This window comes from Pinus tabuliformis, chromosome 6 (assembly GCF_031772625.1).
Source record: "Pinus tabuliformis cultivar Carrire ecotype Pingquan chromosome 6, CPIR1, whole genome shotgun sequence".
NCBI lineage: Eukaryota > Viridiplantae > Streptophyta > Pinopsida > Pinales > Pinaceae > Pinus > Pinus tabuliformis.
The window spans coordinates 1,679,577,429-1,679,599,995 of NC_142292.1; positions in this window are offsets into that span (position 1 = coordinate 1,679,577,429).

Consider the following 22,567-nt stretch of genomic DNA (forward strand, 5'->3'; position numbering starts at 1 on the left):
GTATTGACCCATGGTATTGTAACAAAGGCTATTTTTTAGCAGTTAATAATATATACCATAATGTGGGGTTTGGTAAATATCCACGGTTAAGAATCTTGTCATATTGTTATAAAATATTTTGGTTGTGAAATAAGTTATGGTTTTTGGACATATTTTTTGCAAGTTAATAATATATACCGTAATATCTACGTAATGTGGGGTGAATATCCATAGTTAATAATCTTTTGATATTGTAGCATTGATAATCCATGGCACTGGCCCATGGTATTGTATCAAAGCCTATTTACAAGTTAATAACAATATCAAAATATAACAAATTGAATTTTATTATTTTTATTAATTTAACTTTTTATTATTAATTGAGGCCATATTTAAATGGTTACGCTCATCCCAATATCATTTTTAACTTCTTCTTCTTCTTAATTTAACATCTTACCCAAAAATAACAATTTCTTATTAAAAATAAATCATTTAACTCAATTGAAATTTATATATTTTATTTTATATTATAAATATTTCGTTTATTTTTTCCATTATAGATATTTATTTTGTTTTTCATTTATAGTTTAGTTTTGGGTTCAAATAAAAAATTCACAGATTCCAACATCACGTTGTAGGACTGCATTTTCTCGACGTTGTTGATATCTATGTGGAAATACCAAAAGAAGGAAGACCATCAACATGATTTACGAATTTCATGGGATTCAAACCCCTGTGTGGAAATACCAGAAGAAGGAAGACCATCAACGTGATCTATGAATTTCATGGGATTCAAACCCTAGATAGAGTTTGCATGAGAAACACCTTAGGAGAGCATCAACGATTAGATGGAGAAAGGGCAAGGTCATTGGGCATGGAGATTTTGGCCATTTGTACATGGCTATGAATTTGGACTGTGGATAGTTCTTCCTTTTTACTAAAGATTATTTTTGTTCTTATGTGTAAATAATTTCAAGGGTTTAAATGATCAAAGCATAAATTTCATGTAGAGTTGAGGGTTTAATGATTATGATAATGCAGATCCTGATTGGGACCAACAATTCATCAAAATACAATGCACAAGTAAGCATTTTGCATATCATTATTGTAGAAGGGGTTTAATGATTATAATAATGCATATCTTGATTGCGGCCAACAATTCATCAAAAGAAAATGGAAAAGTAAGCATTTCGCATGTCCTTATTGTACAGATTAGTTCGCTCCTCCCTAACTTTTCTAGGGTCAGAATGCATGAAATTTAATTTTTTCTTTTCACCTTTTTTTTAGTGGTTGATTGTTTGGTAATGGACTCTACCATGTGAAAATTCAAAGGGCTCAGGTGATGAAAGAAAATTTTCTGATAGGATACAAATATTATACCTTCCTCAAACTTTGTTACATGAAATTAAAATTTCTTGTAATCATGAACATAAAATCTTTTTCTGTTTCATCCTTAGATTCTAATCTTAATGCCTACAATTTTAAACCATGTAACTATAGTTTAGGTAGAATATATTAGATCCATTAAACTTTACAACTCTCCAAAGCTTAGGTTAATTTCAGCCAAAAAGAAGGAACCTGAATTGCTTTTGCAATTTAGACTCAATTCTTACAAACAATGATTAAAAAGGGAAGAACCCAGATGGTTTGATAACTTTTACACACCCATTAACTTCCAATACCTTTGCTATTATTCTGAGCCAAAACAGAGAGAGTAGAAGAAGAAGAGGAGCCTAGATGAGGTGGACCCTACCTGCTTGATACTTTTCAAAAGTTGGGCATGCCCTTGACTAGAAGAAGAGATTGACCAATGTTGTTGTAGATGTTGTTTTTTACAATGTTTTCATTTCTACCGTGCACAGGTAGACTCTATAGGCAGTTAAGGTTATCTTTTCTTCGTTATAAGAGGTAATTCAAGAGTATATTGATCTCATTAGGAAGTATCTTGGTAGGGTTGTTTCTCCTATTGATAACTATTATGTTGCATTATATTTTTTTTAGTGATACCACCTTCTATTAAATCCCAAAGCACACTTTCACCCATGGAAATATCCACTTATTTTAGGATGAAAGAGATGTAGACCAGGTAGTTTGAGGGGACTCTTATTGTTGTAGATGAGAGGAGTTCTGTGAGGTGAGAGGAGATCTGTCACATCTATTGAAGGATGCATTGCACCATTTTATGACACCAATCATCTCGATGCCACAACAGTGGATCTCTATTGCATCGAGGGAGAAACGATAAAATATTCCACTATAAAGAATTTCTATGTTGATGATGAGGAATGCAGACGTGGGATTTATAATTTTATTACAAAAATAGGTTTGTGTGATGGAAACAAATCAAGGATTTTGTGGACTTGAGTAGAGACTGGTTCAACAATCACCTCGAAATATTCAAGCATTGTTTTGAAAGGCGATGATGAAATTAGAGACATCTATTTTGTTTCCTTAAAAAATAACTATCAATAGGGGGCATAAAGAAGATCCATATCAGTAAGAATTGCAAGACTAGGATTGTTTCTAAAACTATATCTATAGGCAAGTCGAGGAACTACTACAGAGGATTAGTGCAGGTGCAAACAAATTCTCATAATGCAAGAAATTTTTCATAGTGTGATTCTATGCTCATCAGTGACGAGGCAGCTGAAAATACATATCATTACATTTAGGTACAATTTGTGTTGCATTCTAAAGTCTCTAATTTCATTTATTGATAGTCCTTCTTGTGTCCTTTCCTTTCTTAATTTCATTGTGGTAGGATTGGAATGGGTTAAAAAATCAAGCATATCATTGAGTAAAATAGACACCCACATGTCATTACATGTCATTGTGCATACTCTCTGTTGTTTATACAATTAGAAGTGATAAATATGATGTGTGCACAACTAAACATCCTAGCAGGCATGATGAATCCAATTTTAGCATGGAAATCGAAGCCAATAATCATAAAATATCAATAAATTTTTGACATGGAGTAAAAAATAGAATAAAATATTCTATGCAAACATTGTCTATTTAGTGTAAGATACTACTAATATTTTATAATTTTTAGAGATGGTGGATGTCATGAAGATGCCCTCAAGCAAAGTTACTAACTTGAAGATAAGATGGTCAGTGAAACTATTTACTTTAAATAGGCTAAATTTAGTGACCTAAATGGAAAATGGCATCAACCCATGGTATTCGTCCACCCATGTTATTCATCCACCAAGTCATTGTAAGTGGAATCCACCCATGGTATTGTAAGTGACATCCACCCATGGCAACCATTCACCCATGGTATTTTCCCATGGTATTATAACATCCACCCATGTTATTCATTTACCCATGGTATTTTTCCATGGTATTGTGACGTCCACCCATGGTATTTATCCACCCATGGTATTTATTCACTCATGGAATTGGCTCATCATATTGTAACTGAAAAATACTATAAGTAACAAGTCACATTTTGTAAAATGACATTTGTATGCCATAATGTAGCTTTTATAATTATTATCTATTTTAATAAAAAAAATCTTTGTGGTTTTGTTTATTGGGCAGTCTCCTCTTTTTCTTCTAGCATTTCAATTTTTCAGATCTTGGGGGCCTCCCCCCAAGATTTGGATCAGTGGTATCAGAGAAGCTTATGATTCGATGGGAGTGGGGGTTTGATGCATATTTCAATTTCAAATTTTGTGGCAATATTCAACAAAATTTAAGCATGTGCTACGTCCTCCATAAATCATTTTCTTAGGCCAAGCAGGAAGATTTTTTTTTTGCATTTTTTTGCAGGAATGTTTTTGGGCAGCGAGTTTGTAGATCAGATCTAAAATTTTATAAAATGAATCCATTATATGAACTCAACAAGAATGGATCATTGAGATCGGATCGGATCTTCAATCACAGAGAAAAATGGAAGAATCAATATTTATGGGTCCTACATACAAAATTTACAAAAAAAATAACAGATATGGATTCCATATGAGAAAGTAGCCAAATTAAAAAAAAAAAAATCAGCCGAATCGGAGTTCGGATAAGCAAGATATCGTTGATTCAAAATCAACTATGTTGTAGAAATGTTTCTGATGAAAATTTGTGGACGACGGCCCTCCTATATTTTTATGAAATTTTGGTGCAAAATTTCAGAAACGTTATTGTAGATCTGAGCTCCTCTCAAAAAATCGCTCAATTTCAAAAAACAAATGGGTCGAATTGGAGTTAAGATGTGGGAGATATCACTGATTTAAAATCAACTATTTTTTCAAAACTTTTGTGATGGCGGAAAAGTTACAATGTGAATCTGAGATTTTAAGAGTCCAGAAAAGGATTTCCAACACATGGGAAGATGCAAAATGGTCCTTCTGTTTCCAAAAATAGGTTATAGTAAATATTCTAAGTCATATTGACCAAGTTATGTCCATTTTAATTCTTGACCAGCATTCAGAGCGGGTTCCCTTTGGAGACATGCCATCCCACCCCACTTTAGTAGGCACCTGCTTCACATTCATCAGTTTCAGCATAACAGCATTTAGCTTGGGTTCTTTGGAGACATGCACTACCACCCTAGGCTATGTAGGAACCTGCTATCTCATCAACAACCAACATCACGGTTATGGGTGAACCACACAAAATCCTTGTCATCGAAGTCCATTTTCTAGGTTGCACACTATTAGTATCATAGTTGGTCACAAGCATTACAAGGTATCTCTATCCTCGGATATTCATTTTTCATGGTTATGAGTCATCCAAAAACCCACACTTCATCGAATTCCATTTGCTAGGCCACACACTGTCAGTATCACAGTTGGTCACAAACATTACATGGTATCTCTATCCTTAGATCTTCGTTCATCATGGTTATGGGTCATCAACAAACCCACACTTCATCAAAGTCCATTTTCTAGGCTGCACACTATCAGTATCACAGTTGGTCACAAGCATTACGGGGTATCTGTATCCTCGAATCTTCATTCATCATGGTTATGGGTTAACCACATAAACCCCTTCTCTTTAGCGGCTCTTCATATTCAACAAAGGCTTCACAGGAGGGAACTTCATGCAATGGGGACCATTACTTCTTAAGGAGGAAGGAATGATCTTAATGGAAAATGGCATCAAACCATGGTATTCATCCACCCATGTTATTCATCCACCCATGGTATTGTAAGTGGAATCCACCCATGGTATTGTAAGTGACATCCACCCATGGCATTCATTCACCCATGGTATTTGCCCATGGTATTGTGACATCCACCCGTGGTATTTGTCCATGGTATTGTGACGTCCACCGATGGTATTTATCCACCCATGGTATTGTAAGTGACATCCACCCATGGCAGGCATTCACTCATGGAATTTACTCATCGTATTGTAACTGAAAAATACTATAAGTAACAAGTCATGTTTTGTAAAAGGACATTTTGTATGCCACAATATAGCTTTTACAATTATTCTTTGTAAGTGGCATCCTCCCATGGTATTGTAAGTGGCGTCCACCCATGTTATTTATCCACCCATGGTATTTATCCACCCATGGTATTCATTCATTCATGGAATTGACCCATGGTATTATAACTGAAAAATACTATAAATAACAAATCACATTTTGTAAAAGGACAGTTTGTCCACCATAATGTAGCTTTTACAGTTATTCTTTGTTTTAATAAAAAAATTGCTTTGTGGTTTTGTTTATTGAGCACTCTCCTCTTTTTCTTCTGTAATTTCAATTTTTCAAATCTTAGGGGCCTCCCCCCAAGATCTGGATCGTTTAGGTAATTAAAACAAGTTTGAAAATCACTAGAAACACCACCCCTATTTAGTTTAAATAGGCTAAATTTAGGTAATTAAATCAAGCTTGAAAATCACTAGAAACACCACCCCCACATCATTTTATTTCTAGTTGTACAAGATAATATTGAATAAAATTATGAGCAATTCAATTCAAATTGACCGTACATAAAATAGCAAACAAGGTTGATGCTTTTAAAAGCTATATCCATCATTAAATATAAGATATGACAAGGATGACTCATAATTTTAAAGGTTATATCCATCACCAACTATAAGATAAGAGTTAATGAGATATGAGAAAGTTTGTCTTAATATAACATGTGAACATCATATTACTTATAACTCATGCATATTGTATCTTATTTTGCATACGCTAATTATATAACTTCAATCGGGGTAACATTTTGCATTTAAATTGTCAAATATGTAGAAGTTATATTTCACTAGCTTAAATCCACACACAAATAAAATATTAGAAATGTCACACGAGATTGAGTAAGTATTTTCACACTGGTTTAAAATTTCCCCTTGGTTGTGAAGAACCAATTCAATGCTATTTTTGGTGGAGTATTAATTTATTAACCGAAGATAAAAAACTGTTAGTCTCTTAAATAAGTGAAAAAGGATATTTAGAGTGTTATATATAAAATTTCCCCTTGGTTGGTGAAGAACCAATTCAATGTTATTTTTGTTGGAGTATTAAGTTATTAACCGAAGATGGAAAAAGGTTAGTCTATTAAATGACTAAAAAAGGATATTTAGAATGTTATATAGAAGTTATATTTCATGTAGCTATATCTATGCTGACATAAGTATAATATTCCAACTCCATTTTTTTATATAGAAGTTACATTTCACGTAGCTATAGAAGTTACATTTATGTGTTTTAGATAGAATTTACATTTTACATAGCTATATCTACCTTGACATAACTATAATATTCCAACTCCATTTTTTTCACACTTTTCAGCATTTTAAAGATTTGTCTATTTCAGCGTGCTTATCCAATTAAATAGTTTATATTGTTTAAGACATCTCCTATTTGCAACATTTTGAATTCTTAAGTGGGATCTTGGGTAGGTTTTTGTTACTACCATATATCATGTTTTAACTAGATGGTGTTTTATAATTCACCTAAGAGACTTTAGGAGAAACCTTGAATTACATGGTTGTTTCCATTATAGATCTAATATTTGCAACCTTTTCCACATGAAGAACCCAATAGCCCATGTTGGACATGAAGCAAGTACCTCAAAAATTGGGTAGTATCAATTATTCTATTTCCAGAGGGGGATAGATCCAGAGAAGGAAACAACATCTATCATAAATGGCTTTGTCGGGTTGTATTTAATGAAATCCCACAAGAATTGTTTACTAAAGTAAATCAATTGATGAATTTGAAGCTTGAAGGTAGTGATGAATATGTGTGGCAAAGTATCTCTATAACACTATATATCTACACGATTCTAATGCCATGAGATGGTGTATCAATAACATTATTGTCTAGTGATGGGTGTTAGATGTAGATAGCTTTCTCATGTCCTACACGTAAATCGTATCATTATATTTCTATGAAATATCATAATGTGTTCAAAGTTTGTCTCAAATAAGGAAATATGTATGTACTCTTGAATTTATCTATGTTGTAATAAGATCAAGAATAAAGTTGTCATTGCAAATAATTGGGATCTACCATGTGAATTTACTTTACTGCATGAAATCCTTGATTTTTTAGATCCCAACTAGTTAGGTTGAATTTATTTTTGTTGTAATGAGATTAAGAATAAAGTTGTCACTTTAATCACTGAAATCTACCATGTAAGATCTATTCACTACATCAAATTGTTTATTTGTTAGAGCCCAACATATTAGGATTATGAAGGGTCCTCTTCCATGGAAATATTTATGAATTCTTTATTCTTTATCAAAGAACTACATATTAGAGAAAGGTGGAAAATAAATGAAATGCAACTGAATGGCTTCTGTTTTAAAATGTGTTGAGGGAGTATAAAATCATTTTCAGTTGCATTCAAATATTTTGGAGCACCCACTAAAGTGCTTCATTTTCCTCTTAGTTAATTCCATTTCTATTATCCCAATGCTTCTATAAGTCCTTCTCCAAAGTGATCTCTTAATTATCTTAGAGGGAAATTGATTACTTGATTGGAGCCCATAGATTACAATTTGATTAGAACAAAGGGATGAGAAAGCTTCATATTCTTCAATATATTATGCAAGTTAAAAGCATATTGAATGATTGCCTTTCTATTTAATTCATACGACAATCACTCGAGCATTTATTAGGATTTTGAGATCTTTCTCAATGATTTTGTTTTTTTGAAAGTTATGTTTTCAATTAAAGAAATTAAAGAAAAGGTGAAAATTTTGCAGTGGAAGGATTTTCTATTTTAGTTCCTAAGAATTCCTTTCTAATGTGAAGGGCTTGGTATGTTCTTGACTCAAGATTAGTCGCATTTGACTTCCTAGAATTTCTTTTAATTTCATTTTTGTTGTGTTTATATTGTTGTCCTTGAAGTTGGTGATCTACTGTGTGTGTAATAGGAAGTATTAACTACTAAGCACTCTCAAAGGTGATATTGATGGATGACTAACTTTAAATGTCCCTACTTGACACTTTAGTATTACTTGATCATGAAAAGTAATTATTAATCAATATTAAAGGGAAGATGATTAACATGTAGTGTTTCTTGGCTTGTCATATAATTACTTCATTTTGGCCCCCAATAATATATTTGAGGCTGATTTCTGGTTTTTACTTGTGGATCTTCTCTTTGGCTCAGAAAAACATCGAGGTTAAATGTCCATTACATTGGCGTTGGACATCATCAAAGAGGAATTCACCAAAAGAAGTAAAGGACATGGGAGCAATTGGTACAATGAGTGGATAACCACTAGAGAAACATCAAAGCATCATAATTTCTTGTGTATTTAGATTAACTCGAAATTAACCAGTCACAAAAAGTACCTTTTTATTCCTAATATTTTCATGTATACAAAAATACTAAAAACACAATTCAGACTAATTATTCAAACTAATAATTATTTGATAGTCATAATTTATAATTAAATAATATAATATGATCAATATTATAGGACACAACTATAGGGTTTTACTGTGAGGGGCATTGTGACAATATATGTACACTTCTCATTGTATTAGACAATCATTGAGTGTGATATCCATCCAAAGAAATGTACTCCCAAAGGCCATTGTGGGATTGAATTTTTTTATTTCAGCGGAAAAGTGGTGATATATTTTCTTAGGCCTTAGTGTTATGCATTCCTAAGGCTTCGACACTACTCACAGCTAGCACCTTCAATCAACCGAGTGAGGTACTCATCTTGGAAAGTTGAATATTTTTGTCTCCACAATCCAATATGATGTTGGATCAATCTCATGATCCTAAAAACATAGGTCATAATAGCGAGGAAGTTTTGCTGTGTGAAAAAGAATATCCAAATTTAAGGAACATGAATCTTTTAGAACAAACAATAAGGATATTTTTTACGCTAATCATTTTTCTTTTCCATTTGTTTTCACAAGTTATCTATTTCCTGATATGTTTAACATGTAACCTAGTTGGTATGATTGTGCCTAAGGTTTTGTTGAAGGTTGAATACTAAACTCCTAAAGATTTATTTTCTATGGTGACATTTTATTTTCTTTGTTTATACAGGTCATTTGGCCGCATAATGGCCACTATCGAATGTTGAGGTATATGTCGTATAAATATTGTATAGTCTACTTTATTTTATATTCAAGTATTCATCTTCTTTCATGTCTTATACTCGACATTGTATCCTCTTTCATTTTTAGGAGAGGAACACAATATTGATGGTAAGAAGAAGCAATTAAAGGAAGAGGAGAATAATAACATTAGAGCTATGAATGCAAAATGAGAGAGAGAAGAGAATATGTCTAGTGATACCCTTAGAGCCAATATCTTGCATAAGGCACACTCATAGAGACTGATGGTCGAGCCTTAAGAGTTGGTGAATTCACTTGTAATGCTTTGGCAACAGAGTGATAATGTTTTGAAATGAAGAAAAAATATTTCATGTGTAAATTGCAGTCCAACCAATATTAAGTTGGAAACTCATATTGTAATAATAGATATTTTATATAATAAAATTTTTATGGTTGAAATTATTTTTATTTGCACTTGATATTATTTAGTCTTGTAATTAACATATCTAACTTTGCATTATCATATTAGATGAACATGAACATTGTATGGCATTTTTTTTAAATTTAGTCACAAAATCATATCAATTCATTTATGTTGATTAATAATGAACACATAAAATAAATATAAAACTACTAAATTAGTAGTTTATATTAATTAATGATGAATACGAATAAAATGAATATATGACTAAATTAGTTGTTTATAATGATTATGAATGAAATTAAATGAAATGAATAGAAGTTACTCATTCAGTTGAAAATACCAAAAAAAGATAAATGACTACTACAAATGATAATTTTTTATTAAAATGATGACTAAATTTTGTATATACATTACTATTAGTAGCTAATTATAGTATCTTATAACATGACTATAATTTAGTCATGTTTATTTGGTCATTAATTGGTTTCAAATGATGAATAAAATTTGCATATATATGACTATTAATAGCTAATTTACAATATCTTATATCACGACCAACATTTTGGTCATATTTCTTTGGTCATTAATTGGTTTTATCAAGGATTCATATAGTAATAGATTTTGTTGTATATTTGATCATTGATTGCGACAATTAATGACTAAACGAATGAAAAATTAATAACCAAATTTATGACTAAATATACTACTAGATGGTAAAATTGAGGAAACTAGTTAATGACTAAGCTAAAAATGAATAAAAGTTGGTCGTGTTATAAGATACTGTAAATTGGCTACTATTGGTCACCAACTAAAAAATGGTCGTTTATATGCAAATTTTAGTTGTTTTTTTAGTAACTAATTAGCAAGGAAAATTTTAGGGGCTAATATTCGTATGTGGGCTAATTTTCTATCATTTGTCTTCAAAAAAAAAATTTCCAATTTCCATTTTTCCTAAAACTGATTCGCCCAGATTTTATAGTATAAAATTATTTTACCTTAAAAATCACCAAAATTTTATAGAGACTATATATAAAACAATTAGAATTTAAATAAGTCTAAAAATATATTAACAAACATTTTATAGTTTGCATATTAGGGACTTGTGAGATTCGCCGAGGTTTTTAAACTTTAAGATAAATGTCCATCCTTAAAATTTTCCCTACAGTAATTAGTCATTTTATACTAGATTATGCTCAGACCATGGTCCAAAACTCCTCAACATAGAACAAAACCAATAATGGATTTTACCATGAAACAAGATGTTATTATTTTCAAGTAATTCTTCAATGATATCTTTGGAGCTCTTGGTGGTTTATTATATAGATTTTTGATGATATAGGTGGATATCAATGACCACCCCCGTATTCAACCTAGACCTCTAGTTAGTTTCATCAGTTTCCCTGATTATAGTATCATTTACTATTTTTAACACTTTTTCAGGTCCTGAACTTCGAGAGTTGATTTGACTCCCTAAACAACATTTTGGAGGTCTATAATAGGACTATATCCATGGGCAGGGGTTTGTCAAAGATCCTATAGTAGTTGGAGAGATATTTATAATAAGGTATTGTACACGCCAAACGAAGATCATATGACCAAGTTACGACCCTAGGAAGTTGGCTTTTGAACTAACTCCAATGAAGCCCAAAATTTTTTGGCGTTCCATGCCCAAGGTTTAGGTTTTTGGTTATTTAAGGTTTCCCTTTGTTGTTCAATAATAAAAATGACCTTCAGTCTCATTCTAACACAATTTAGAGGCATGCAGCTATTACATCTCTTCTTATAGATAAGTTACCATCACTTAAGCTAGTTTATTTCCATTCTATATGTAAGCATATTTTAGTTCTTTGATATTACTGAATTGAAGATTTATTTTTGTTACATCTTTGTTTTTTTGTTTATATCTATATTCTATTGCATTCATACATAAGTCTAGATTAGTGGTATAAGTGTGGTCTTCTTTTTCTCAATTTTATTTGCATGTCCCCAACAAGGTTGGGGTATATGGAGTTAGGGATCGGACTAGTTGAACCTTTGAAAGACTAGCCTCACAAACCTTGATGGCCTCCCATGGCGGAAGAAAAGAAAGACGAGGGAGAAGGAGATCCTTTCAAAATATTGCTTGAACAATCCCTCAAGAGAAAGAGGAAAGCCATAATGGATAACTTTGCCCAAATCCTTCGGTGGATGCCCATAAGTGACGCATCCTCATCTGACAGCCACTCTGGAGGTGCCACTCCCTTCAAGCTACAACTCAAGTTTGACATTCCCAAATTTGAAGGCCAGATAAATGCAAACATTGTAGATAGTTGGTTAAATATGTTGGAAGGATATTTTTTGGTTCATGATTTTTCCAGTTGGGAAAAGATTACTTTTTCTCTTCCCAAAGTCACCCCCCATGTCAAGGACTAGTGGGAAGCCTACTGTGAACATAGGGATTGGAGAGAACCCTCACTACTTTTAGCTTCACCCACTTGGAATTCTTTCCAAGATGTCATCAAGGAACAATATTACCCCATGGTGAGCTATGAGGACAAGTACATACAATGGACTACACTATGGAAGAAGAGGGATCAATATGTGCATGAGATGACGAATCTTTCCATACCCTATGCACAAAGTTGGGTATCAAAGATTCTGAGAAAAATCTGGTGTTCAAGTATCATTGTTGCTTGTACAAGTAAATTCAAGAGGAAATGGAATTCCTGGACATCTTCTCGCTTGGTGAAGAATACCAATATGTTACCAATATTGAGAAAAAATTATGGTAGAAGAAGCGAGACTTTGGATCTGTGAACCCAAAGCAAAGAAAAGGCACCCCCAAGCCATAGATAAAAGGGTAGAGTCAGGCCATGATCCCTCAGGAAAACTCCTCAAAGAAGAAAGGAAATGATAATTGGAAGGTGAAGAAGGAAACCAAAAAGTGTTATGAGTTCCATAAAACTCCCACTCACAACACAAAAGAATGTAGGATAAAGGAGGTGCTAATGGCCGAGCTAAACGACTCAGAGATAGATGCATGCTATGACTCTGAGCCAAAACTCAACAAGGGAAAGTAGATCATTGACACTGAACCCCCTGCAACAATAGCCATCACCAAGCTCCAAAAGGTAGATATTGAGGATCCAGAGGAGGGGGGGGGGGTTCTTCTTCCACTCACATATGTGGGAAAAGGGTTCGCTAGCATAGTTCATTGTTGGTAGTGGGACCCAGAAGAACCTGACATCTCCCAAGGTCATTAAGAGATTTAAGCTTCCAACAACACTGCACCCACAACCATACACCATCGAGTAGCTCCACCAAGGGAAATATCTCTATGTCAGACAATAATCTCAGATGCCTTATAGCATCAAGCCCTTTGCAGATGGGATATTGTGCAGCATTACCCCTTTGGAAGTCCGTGATGTTTTATTAGGTCAACCATGCCTATGGAAAAATCATCATGTATATGAATATATACCTCGCTATGTTATTATTACTTTGGATAATAAATTGTAGAAGATACCGGAGGTAACGTTGGCTACCGCCCTTTCTTTGATCTCTGCTAAACAATGTTGTAAGATCATTTTTCTTCCTTATGATTCACCCTCATAACAAGAGGAATGTTATGGCCACATCTACGGTGTCTAGACACGGCTCATCCACATGACAACAACAAATGGACAATGGCGTTGAGGAGTTTAGGGACATCTTCACCTCATCCATATGGGTACCTCTACACTATCACATCAAGCACTCCATCGATATGACTCGGGGCACATTACCACCTAATGGACCAATTTATCGACACTCTATTATAGAGAACGATGAAATCAAGAGGGAGATTCAAGATATATCACATAAAGGGAACATCAAACCAAGTTCATCACCCTGTGGGAGCTTGATCGTGTTTGTACAGAAGAAAGATGGAACATGGAGGCTCAATGTTGACTATCGAGAACTGAATAAGATCACTTTCCATAATAGGTATCCAATCCCATGGATTTATGACCTTTTGGACCAACTCAAAGGGGCCAAATATTTCAGCAAGATTGAATTAAAGTTTGGTTATTACGAGGTACCAATTCAACCCTCTAATGTGTAGAATACTACCTTCAAATCCAAGGAGGGCCATTTGGAATGGTTGGTCATGCCTTTCGAGTAAACAAATGGCCTCACAACCTTCATGCAGCTAATGGATGACATATTGCATCTCTTCACCAATTCATTCATGGTATTGTACCCAGATGACATCCTCATCTTCAGCCATAGTCGTGAAGAGAACATACACCATATTCGACAGGTTCTCCAAACCCTACAAAAACATAAATTATGTTCCAATTTGGAGAAATGCACCTTTGGTATGACCCATGTTCGATATCTAGGGTACATCATTTGTGAGAGGGGAGTGCATGTGGACCGAGCCAAGATACAAGTTATTTGGGATTGGCCACTCCCACCACTCTAATAGAGCTCCACAGATTTTTAGGCCTTGCCAATTTCTTTCCTAGGTTTTTATTGGGATTTTCTCATATCACTTGGCCTTTTAGTTAAGTCACCAAAGGTAGAGTGAAAGACAATTTATTTTGGTATGAATATAAATTGAAGTTATTTGCTGATTTGAAGCATCACCTCTTCTCTACACCAATGCTCACATTATCAGACCTACAACAATCATTTAAAATTGAGATAAATGCCTTCAGTTATGTTATTGGTGTAGTTTTTACCCAGCAGGGGCATCTAGTGGCATGTGACAGTGAGATGATTTTAGATATAGTCTAAAAGTATCCCAATTATGACAAGGAGATGTATTCCATTGTGTAGGCCTACCGAAAATTGAGGCATTACATTATGGGGAATGAAATGGTCATCCACATAGACCACTGACCCTTAAAGTTCATATAAACACAAGGAGAGTTGTAAAATGATCGCCATCAAAAGTAGTCCACATATCTACAACAATTCCATTTGAACATTAAGTACAAGAAGGGAAACACCAAGAATGTTGCAGACTACCTCATCTGAGTACTGGCTGTGGCGCTAACCACTGTTATCAACTCCTATGGACACGAGACTTCGTGATGGCCACATCTTTACAAGAGTGATCTAGAGTTCAGTACCACGTACTAGAAGCTCCTAGAAGGTAAGAAAGTTCCATTTTTTTACCTCTAGGACACATTGTTATTCCATATGGGATGCCTTTGTGTTCCTCCAAGCAAGCGTTCCAAGATTATTTTAGAGGAGCACTACAATCGAGTTGTTGGAAGTTTTGGGGTAGAGAACACATTTGAAGTGTTGCAAAAGTATTTTTATTGGATGAAACTTCAATAGGATGTTGGGAAGTACATAAGATCCTACACTTCCTGCATCATTCCCAAACCTATAATTAAGAAGAAAGGCATGTATACTAATCTTCCAACTCCTAACTATCCCTGGGAATCCATCTCCATGGATTATATGTCTGGCCTTCCTTCTACCAAGCATGGCAATGACTGTGTTTTCATGGTCGATGACAAATTCTCTAAGATGGTCGTTATGGTGGACAGCAAGAAGAGTATCATAGCTGAAGTCACTACTAAATGCTTCTTTGAATGAGTACTAGTACACATTGGGATCCCATAGTCCATTATCTCAGATTGGGACAAGTAGTTCCTAAGTTCATTTTGGTCAAGCCTCTAGTCATGTTTAGATACCAATCTCACTAGGTCCATGTCTTTTCACTCCGAAAATGATGGCCAAACAAAGGTCGTCAACAAGATGATCATGCACATCCTTTGATGTACAACTCGAAGCACCCATGAACATGGGATGAGAGCTTCCTCTATTCCCAACATAAATACAACAGGGCTCTCCATAGCTCAACTGGCCACAACCCCATTCAAGTGGGATTGGGTTTCCAGCCACTATGTCCCATTAATGTTGCCATACCATTTGCAGCCACTGAGGTAGATTTGGTTCATATCTTATCTGAAATTGAGAGGACTAACAACTTTAATGAGAATATTCAGCATATCCACGACAATTCCATGACATATTGGATAGAGAAAATGCTAAGTACAAGCAATGTTATGATCAACATCGGGTGCCACACAAGTACAAGGTGGGAAACAAAGTTTGGTTACATTCGTAGAAGGAGCACCTAATCTTCGCCCACTCTAATTGGGTCTTACACCATCACTAAGTCTATGGGTGAAAATTCTTTTGAGCTGAGCATTCCATCATTCCTTCGCCTATACCCAGTATTCAATGTAGATCGGTTGTGTCCATACATTCCCCCATTGTTGGACGCATCTGACATTGCTTAGAAGCTAACACCAACAAAGCTCAACCCAAGTTGTATCGAATAGGCAACAACTAATAGGATAATGGACACACAAATTAGGAACACTCACTAGTAGATGATCCAACTGTATCAAGTTGTCAAAAGAGACCAACTCCTTCATTGGGGCAAGTCATTCACGAGGGACAAGGTTCAAGAAAAATTTCCTCACCTCATATAGATTCTGCATGCAATGGCGATCATTCCTTCCTAAGGGAGGAGGATTGATATAGGTGGATATTAGTGGCCACCCGCCTATTCCACCTAGACCTCCAATTAATTTCATCAGTTCCTTGATTATAGAAACATTTATTATTTTTAGTAGTTTTTCATGTCTTGAACTTCTAGAGCTGATTTGACCCCTAAACGACATTTTTTTAAGGTCCACAGTAGACCCACAATTATAGGTAGGGGCCTACCACAATTCCTATAGTAATTGGAAATATCTATTAACAAGGTATCGTACATGACAAATGGAGATCATATGACCAAGTTACAACCCCGGGAAGTTGGTTTCCTAACTAACCCCAACAGGGCCCACAAACTCTTGGTGTTCCATATCCTAGGGTTAGGGTTTTGGTTGCTTAAGGTTTCCCTTTGTTGTTCAATAATAAAAAGGCCCTTGAGCCTCACTGTAACACAACTAAAAGGCATGTAGATGCCACATCTCTTCTCAGAGATAAGTTACCATTGCCCAAGCAAATTTATTTCCATTATGTATGTAATCATATTTCAGTTCATTGATATTAATGAAATGAATTTGTATTCATGATGCATCTCTGTGTTTATGTTTATGTCTATATTCTTTTGCATTCTCTACATAAGTCTAGATCTTTTTATGTTCTAAGGATGACCATAAGATCGTGAAATGCAGAAGATGATTTTTTATAAAACGAGAGCTAACCATGACCAATAAATTATTATTATTATTATTATTATTATTATTATTATTATTATTATTATTATTATTAAGGAGCTGACATGCCTTAAAATAGGGTTTTCAATTTTATATTATCAATATGATTTTTGACCAACCCTTGCCATTTAAATTTAAACTTAGGTCCATATGATGTGTCTTAGGGGCTGTGTTGAACTCCTTTGAATTATAATTGTTTGATGTTGTTGGAGAGTCATTTCTTGGGTGAGGAGCATGATTTTAATGTTTTACTAGCATTGGGTGAATTCCCATTATAATTTAATTTAATTAAAATACTATTAAACTAATATATTTTTGGGGATTTTAGACTAAAATAGCAATATCAATATTTAAAACGATGTATCTTCTCAACCATCGGGACTTAGGAGATGTACCACATACCATTGGAATCAACATGACTTGAAGAATTGTATGATGATGATCCTAAGTCCAAATACAATGAGTTTTCAATCCAAATTCACATTAATTGTAGGGAATCTATGGTTTCCAAGGGATTGCTTACTATTGGAGCTTCAATTAGTGCAATCAAGACAAATATTAAGAGCATTCTAGAACCAACGTTGGCATCAATGACAACATCATTAAACATTTATTTATTTTGACAAAATAGAAAAATATCCTTTATCATCAAGAGAAATATTCCTGTTCCAACAAAAAGATTCCAATTCAATATGATAAACAATATACAGTTGATTACAGTACATGTCACAACCTCATTGGTGATCTTGAAAAATCTTTTGAAACTCTCGAATAAGATAAAAATCCTATTTCTTCAAACTTTTCTAAGGATCTACAACAAACTAGACTTTGTGCATTATACAGATATATATATTCTTCTTTTGTGAACTATTTAATCCAATTGCATTTGATTATCATCTTTCCTTCAAGATTATCTTCCTAGGAGTTAATTATTTAATCAAATGAATGAACTCATCCCCCACTTCGCTAAATCATGAGTAAAGTAATACTCGATTTTTTTTTCATGATGCACTGGCATGCCCATGGAGATTAGGAAACCTCTGGTGTTGTGGTGAGAGCCTAAAGACTGATGCGATGAGATGTGATCCATGTACATGCATTAACACAAACAATTTGAAATCAAACCAATGAAATCAAGAAATGTGTCATTGTTACCAACCCAACTATTCCTTTCCTCTGCTTTAAGGAATGACAAAAGCATGTTGACATAGGTGAGTCTCTTCAATCTTATCTTTCATCTCCCTTGTATTCCTCGAAATGTATGAGAAAGCATGACACAACATGTAGCAAGAACGTCCAGCTATTGAAGTAAACACTAATATAATACCATGCATGACTAACTACTTTTCCAACAATCCCATGCATGTGCCATATCATTTTTCATCATGTTTGGTGCCTCTTAGGCACCACATCGATTGATGGAATGCTTATAAATTCAATAATTTAGCTAGTATCTCTTGATGTACTTAAATATGAAGATGGTAGCTACCATTTTTATTAACAACGAGTAGATTACAACCTTGCTAAGGTATCCAACCAGAAAGCTTCTATGGAGCATGTTAGATTCCATTTTTTAACCCTCACAACCCTTATTTTTATGTGATCATAGCAAGATTTCAAGTGCTCCACACAAGATTCCAAAGAGCACTGACTTTGTTTGTAAGAACAAACGAAACATATTACCTCCCTTGAGGAATCTGATGACAATGAAGAAAAGGAGTCAGATAATAATGAGTAAGATGGGAATCAGTTTCAAAGAGACACAAGAGAAAACTACAAAATGCTTTGCTCATGCCAAAGCTAACTTTATTTTTTTTCTATCTATCATGCTTTTCTCTAGTTGTTATTTCTTGACAATTACAGAAACTATGTAACATTTCTAACCATACTACTTTGCATTCCTAATTTGTAATTCATATGCATACTCATGCTTCTAACTTGTCTGACTTGTAACTGATATGCATATTGCACAGGTTCGACTTGTCACGTTGCCTATAATCTGATATTCACAAATCCTCTGACTTGCAAGGAAATAATTAGGTCTAATATTGGTCAAGTCTAGAAAACATTTAGTTTTTCTTTGTACGCTCATACAACCAATACCACAGTGGGTGCCAAACTATGTAACCATTCACAAAATCGATCAACAAGCATTCAAATACTTCCATGATGCTAGTTTTGTAACATTTCTTTTCATATGCTCAGTCTCTACTCAATCCCTAGGTGAGTCACCAAACTAGAGTTTAGTATTTTAACACCTTTTGTGAAGGAATCCATTCTCTTTTCTGTCATCTTGTATTGTTGTTGATCCTGTTGCATGAAGACACTTACAGGTTGTGACTTATCCCTATAGCAATGGCTATGTATGAATTACACTGACTTCAAAAATGATTATTTGTTGAACACAGTGATTTCTTCTTGCTCGATTCCCCATTTTCTTCTCTGGTTGTTCAAGTCTTTCCTTCTAGGCTGATGCGACTTTGGAACGTGTTATGCTCCTATACTAATAGGTGTCATATTTCATGATTGACTTGATGAGCTATGAATATGTTCATACCTTTCCTTGTTGCAAAGGTTTTCCATATTGTCAAAAAATCAAAAAATTTTAAAAAATGTAAAGAGGGTATACCCTAAAAGAAAAATCAAAGGGTGAAAAGAAATAAAATGGTCAAAAAAGTGAAGAAAAATGAACCCCACCAAAAGAAAGACCAAGGAAAGTGTGCAAGTCTAAATGCCACTACTATTTCATTTTCTGTAATAAGCAATTGTGTGTAGCTTGTTAAACTTATGCCACAATTGATGAAGAGTCAAACTGTTTAAACTTGGCTCATTCATTTTTCAATTTCATGCTATAGAGATAGAGAATAAAATCTGACCAAACTGTTTAATCTTGGCAGATAAGTAGATAGGTAGAGTGAATAAAAGGAGCTCAACAGTGTAATCTAAACCCTCGGATGTAATAAGGTTAGATTTAGATAGACTTCCATACGTAAAAGAAAAAGTGTGATAAGGGTTTTCCAGTCTAAGTGCACCCAAATAAAGAAGAAAAAATGTCAAGCTAAAGTAGGTAGGGTAGGTAGATGATGTTGCAGAATTATTTGTGATGGATAATGTCTCTGAAATGTGTTAATTTTCACTTTTATTACAAGTGCAAGGCAAACATTATACTTAATGCAGTTCAAGAAAGACAAGGTCAAATAACTAACTTCCATTCACATTTTTCCCTAAAGATTTCACTAATTCCCACTAAAGTATTAAGGTCTTTGAAAATTAAAGGGGCTCAGAGCATTTCTCTAACTTTTGGAGGGACCGGACCCTTAGCCCAGTAATTTGAAAAGCCTAAGTACTTAGTATCATCCGTATGTTAGCCTCCTGCTGCAGCAGGTATTCATCTTTCATGATTCACATTTTTACATGCCAAATATGTCATACTCTGCAAGCTACAGTGTTCCATATTTCCAGATGAGACCAAAGAAGAAAGCCATGAAGTGTGCTGGTCCAAATGCCACTGCTGATTCAATTTTTGATGAGTTGTTCCAGTTTTGAAGAGTTTTCATTTAAGGGAGGTCCAAACTGTTTAATCTTGGTCTCACTAGGTTTCAATTTCCTGTTTTAGAATATAGATTGATATCTGTCCAAACAGTTTAATCTTGGCAGATCTGTAGATAGGTAGAGAATCATAGGGACCCAACTGTTTAATCTGGGCCCTGGCAGAAATAAGTGTAGATTTAGATAGGAAAAATTCAAAAGAAAAATTGTAAATCTGGGTCTGCAAGTCTAAGTGCACCCAATTCAAAAGAAGAAAAAATGTTAGGAAGGTAGGCTGGGTAGGTAGCTGTGTGGTTGCAGAATGATAATTTATGATCAATTTTGTGTTACAAAGTGCTTTATCTTTACAGATCACAGTGCAGGCAGTTTTCAGGCAAAGGAGCTCAAAGGTGAACATCACTAACTCCCCCTTCTTCTAAATTCCCCAAGTCACTTACCAATTTCCCAAAGAGGTCAAGATCTGCTTGATTCTTCTCCATCTCATCATCATCCATATCAGTTGCCTTGGTGAAGATCTTCTTCACTCAAGGATTTTTATTTCTTTTCAAGGTCTTTTCCCCAAAATAGCCTAAGGTCCCTGACCTTAGCGCTTGCTGATCACCGTCATATTAACTACTAACAGTATTATATAATTCCCTATCAGTCTTCCCCCTTCCCCTACTAAAACTTTGTATATAAAATTCCCCTATGTGAATATCCCCTCCCTGGCAATATAGCCATATTTTTATAAGTCCGGGAAAAAACGGTCCATCCGGGGCTGTTTTTAGCCCATCCGTGTCTTAAAAGGGATTAATCCGACACCTGGCCAGATTAATAACCTCTCCCCTAGCCCTAAACCCTCAAAAACCCCCTTTTCCGCCCCTAAACCAAAGTTTCTGCATAAATACATTAAACCCCGTGCATTTTTAACCCAAAAACCCCCATTCCCTAAGTCTAAACCCCACCGCGCGCTATATTTAAAAGGGAATATTCTGTGCATATTCCCCACCCTAACCAGCCATCGCCTCGTCCTTCCCACTAGCCGTCCGATCGTCCACCCCGTAGAGCGATGGTGGGCGGGCCGTCCCATCTCCAAAGCGCCCGAGCTTTAGCATCCGGGAGATGGGCGGTATTACCGCCGTACTCCCGCCACGCGTTAGCTCCTGGGATGTGGCGGAGCCCCCTCTGACAAAACCGCTCCCCCCCCAAAGGTGGTGCGCCACAAAACCACTTACCGCCTCCTGCCCGGTGACGTCACCGCTTACGTCACCCCCCTGCATAGTCACCGCTTACGTCACCCCCCTCTGCACAGTCACTTGCCGAGTCACCTGCCACTTGGCCTCCTGCCACCGTACCCTGCCACTGTACATGCCACGTCACCGTCCGTACATGATGATGTCATGCTGACATCATCCCACCACGTCATCATGCTGACGTCATCACTGACATCACCCGCCGTACAACGTCATGTCATGCTGATGTCATCAGCACTTTTTTGGCGCGAAGGGCAAAAATCGCACTTCGGAGCCCCGGAATCAGATTCTGAGGTAGTTTTTGATGAGCGATGCGATTTGTGCCCAACGCAAATTGCTCATCACCAAATTTTTGGGCCAGAATGGGGAATCTTCAGGGAATCTTTTCATTTTACAGCCCCCAGGAAGCCCGAACGGCACCGAAAGACCCATTTTTCTTCGCGAAGCTTGCCGAGAGGAGCAGAAAACAGTTTTGAAGGAAGCAGAGGCCGAACAGCGGCCATTAAATGATGATTAAGACCCACAACACGTCAGAACAACATCGGTTTATTGCCAAAGAGTATCAGAGGAATAAGAAAAGCCAAAGAGTATCAGCCGAAGATTTTTTAGGGGCTCGAAGCACCTGAACATTGATGAGCCCCCCCAGAAAGTCAAATCAAGAGGCGTAAGCCCATCCTTGCCCTCA